General features: G+C 36.6%; 1 protein-coding gene across 3 annotated transcripts in view; it reads right to left on the bottom strand.

Moving 5' to 3' along the window:
- gabbr2 (gamma-aminobutyric acid (GABA) B receptor, 2) overlaps positions 1 to 4060 on the bottom strand; it is a 378463-nt gene that overhangs the window by 22289 nt on the left and 352114 nt on the right. The window lies entirely within an intron of this gene.

Below are 4060 nucleotides of genomic sequence, written 5' to 3'. Positions count from 1 at the left end.
ACATTTCATCTCAGCATGTTTACTGACGCTGTTGGTTTTTTTGTTAAACAAGTAAGCTAATTTGATTAGAACTAAAGTCTTAATTTGTGTGAAAATCCATATGAATTATTTTTTAGATAGTACTGAAATAGCTTTATTATCCCTGCAACAGTAAGCCTTGTATTTGTATCCTAAAAACACACTGAAGATAATATTTTCAATTTATTTTTTGCACAATTTCACAAAATAGATGGAAAATAACATAGGGAAAAACATATTGCATTCTGCTTGGTTTTCCTCTTTGATCACCTTTCATTCCCCATATTTTTGCCTTAAGAATTTTACTAACATAAATATTTTCATTTTTTCCTATAATATGTTTTGTTTTATTTCGGCTAGAATAAAATTTTTATAAAAAAAATAAAATAAAAAAAACATTTTAAGGTCAGTATTATTATTGCCCCCTTAAGCAATATTTTTTTTGTACAATGACTTGCCTAATTACCTTAACTTGCCTAATTAACTTAATTAACCTAGTTAAGCCGTTAAACTGCACTTTAGGCTGAATACTAGTATCTTGAAAAATATTCAGTAAACCATTATGTACTGTCATACTGACAAAGATAAAATAATTCAGTTATTTGAAATTAGTTATTAAAACTATTATGTTTAGAAATGTGTTGAAAAGTACTTAAAAATATACAGTGGGGCTAATAATTCAATAATTCTGACTTCAACTGTACATTTAAATGCATTTAAAATTGTAATAAAGGAAAAGATGCAGTCTGAACATGACCATCGTATAGCAAAAGAGTAATAAAAAACTGCCTCCAGCTAAAGAAATATCTACTTACTTGCTAAGAAAAAGAATATCCAGGCCGCCCTTGCTGTGAAATTTATTGAAGAGCTCTTTGAACCCATCGGTGAAACAGTAAGTTCAAAATGGGTGGCAGTAATCCACTGAACTGACCCAGTGCACTTCACATTAAACAAACTGCCAGCGCACTTCAAACAGCGTCTGATCTAATCCTCACAGTAAAGTCCCACTTGTGGCTCATTCACTTTATCATTCGCCGGATCATCCGCACCTCGTTTTCTCTTGTTCTCGGTTTACCTCGGCTCCATTGACTCCATTGAGGTGCACGTCCTGTCCAGGATATTACCCCTTGTGTTAACATTAATTAAACATGATTATAAAGCTCTGCGTGAACGTGATATCTTTTGATGAAGTTAATTTCGTACAATATAGCGAATGTTCCTGCTTGTAATAACAAATTCGTAGATTACTATGTGCACAGGCTACTGACAAGATGTTTGGCTGCTCTTGCCGACGGTGAATTTAATGCTGAAAAAAGCTGTATGAGACAAAACTGTCCTTTTAAAAATCTCTGACAGACTCAAACATGCACGCACACACATCATATTCCTGTCGTCGCCAGCCGAGAGAGCAGTAATTGAGTCCTTGGAGGCTCAGTTTCTATGAGGAGCCTGTGTTGTGATGTGGACTGGGATGTATTATTATGCAGACTATAGAAGGTACAGATGGGCTGCTTAACAGCGAGAGACTTTTGCTCTGCCGCATTCAAGGGGAACACTGATAAGGTCACTGGTCAATAAATAACATTTCTCAAATACCGTTTCAGGGCAAATGGGACTTGCTGTATAAATGAATATCTGTGCAAATTCTTCTCGCCGACCTCACCTCACAATTACCACGTTAACACCCGTCATAACATGAGCAGACTGTCTATTCTTCGAGGCCGGGTCACCTGACATGGCCCCTCGAGCAGGTTAACGCTCGGTAAGTGTGATCACGTGACCGTTTCTCTCCTACTTTTCTGTTTTCCTTGGGAAGGCTGAAGTTGTGAACTGCATGACAACTGTGAAGAATGTTGCGAGTCAGATTGGTAATTAAATTTCTAGGGAACACAGCAACATGTCAAGCAGGAACTATGAATAGACAGCTACTGTAAATACCTGTAATGTGCTTAAAGGGACAGTTTACTTAAAAAATGTAAAGGTCACACTTTACAATATGATTTCATTCAACCCAGGGTCATTATTGATACATATCCCTCTATACATTTCTGGAGAGAATGAAACATGTCCTAGGAGGTATGTTTTTTGCAGTTTTTGTTATCATGAATCCACCAGAGGCCACTGTGTACGCTTTTTCAGATCCCAATTTTTTGAATGTCGTTCATGCCTGCTCTTCTCACATAAATCCACCAGAGGCCGCTGTTGACTAACTGAATGACTGACTGACTGACTGATAGTCACACACCCACCCCTTTCCCTAAACCCATCCGATAGTGTTTTCAAAAGCACCGATTGACCCAATCAACCCCTTCTTTAAACCCAACTGACAGTGTTTTCAAAAGCATTCCAGAAAAAGAAAAGCCCTTGCGGCCGCCTGATTTTTTATTTTTTTTACCTGCTTACTTTACTTGCTTATTTTACCTGAACCGTTATCTGTGGTAATAAAATCCAGTTGTTGCAGTCAACTTCTCTCTGCATCTCAAGTCTGCCAGCATACACGGTAACAGCAGAAAAGCTATCCACATGGAGGTAAGCAGTCAGCTGGTAGTGCGAAAAGAAACAGAAGCTGTCTGTGGCATCATACCCACCCCTATCATTCATTTTAAAGACAAAATGCAGCCATACGCAGCTCTGGCTACATATTCCATGCTCTCCACAAATATATATGGGGGTACATTTTTACAATGAGCCAATTGGTTTCATTAGTTAATGTATTTTTTAACATGACCTAAAAATTGAACAACAGTTGTACAGCATTTATTAATTATAGTTCAACATTAACTAATGCTGTATTAACAGCCAAATTCATGCTAGTCAACACAAGTTAATGCACTTTGAATTAATGAACTAACAACATACAACTGTATTCTCATTAACTAACTAGCATTAACTGACACAACCTTCTTATAGCGAGGCAATGGCGCAGTAGGTAGTGCTGTTGCCCCACAGCAAAAAGATCGCTGGGTTGAACCTCGGCTCAGTTGGCGTTTCTGTGTGGAGTTTGCATGTTCTCTCTGCCTTCGCGTGGGTTTCCTTCGGGTGCTCCGGTTTCCCCCACAGTCCAAAGACATGCATTACAGGAGAATTTGGTAGGCTAAATTGTCCGTAGTGTATGAGTATGTGTGTGAATGTGTGTGTGGATGTTTCCCAGAGATGGGTTGCAGCTGAAAGGGCATCCATGGCGTAAAAACTTACTGGATAAGTTGGCGGATCATTCCGCTTTGGCGACCCAAAATAAATTAATAAAGGGACTAAGCCGACAAGAAAATGAATGAATGAATGAATGAACCTTCTTATAAAGTGTTACCAATGAAAATTTACTCACTCTAAAGTGGTTTCAATCATTGAGTTCTTGTTTCTGTTAAACATGAAATAATATTATTCTTAGGAATATCTTGCATCCACTGAGATGAATAGTAGAATAAAAATACTAAAGTGCTATTGTAAGTCAATGGGTAAATTTTCCAACAATTTTTTGGGGGGTGAACTATACCTTTAAAGCAAAATCAAAAAAATAGCGGCAATGAAATTTTGAACAAAACAGGCCAAAACAACATCTGTTTGGAGTTTGTAACAGCTTGCCAATGTTGACTCTAGCTAGTAAACACTTTCAATCTACCATTGTTCTGTGGTGATGATCTAATAGGCAGATGTGGCTCTGAAGCTTCTTCTATTCAGTACATTTAGGTCTGTGTATACATGGCAATGACGTACTAAAAACTAAAATATTTTTCCTTCGAATCTTTCATCTACTCAAAATAATGACGTTTGCTGTTTGTTCAAACTAAAATAAGCTGAATCAACGCAATTCTTGAGTTTTGTTTTTATGTTTAATTCACTTACATTTGTAAAAACTATTTGGTTAACCTAAACAGTGTTGGGTAAGTCACTTTAAAAAAGAAATACATTACAAATTACTGGAAAACTGTAACCTGATTACATCACAAATCACTTCATGTAAAAAGTAATCCGATTACTAATTACTTTACTTTGAAGTTACTTTTAAATTATATAAAATAGACATATAAAATACAAAAATAGA

The sequence above is a fragment of the Danio rerio genome, chromosome 19 (genome assembly GCF_052040795.2).
Source record: "Danio rerio strain M-AB ecotype USA chromosome 19, GRCz13ab, whole genome shotgun sequence".
In the NCBI taxonomy this organism is placed as follows: domain Eukaryota; kingdom Metazoa; phylum Chordata; class Actinopteri; order Cypriniformes; family Danionidae; genus Danio; species Danio rerio.
Note: the sequence above shows the minus strand (reverse complement) of the source record. Positions and strands in the feature narration are given on the sequence as shown.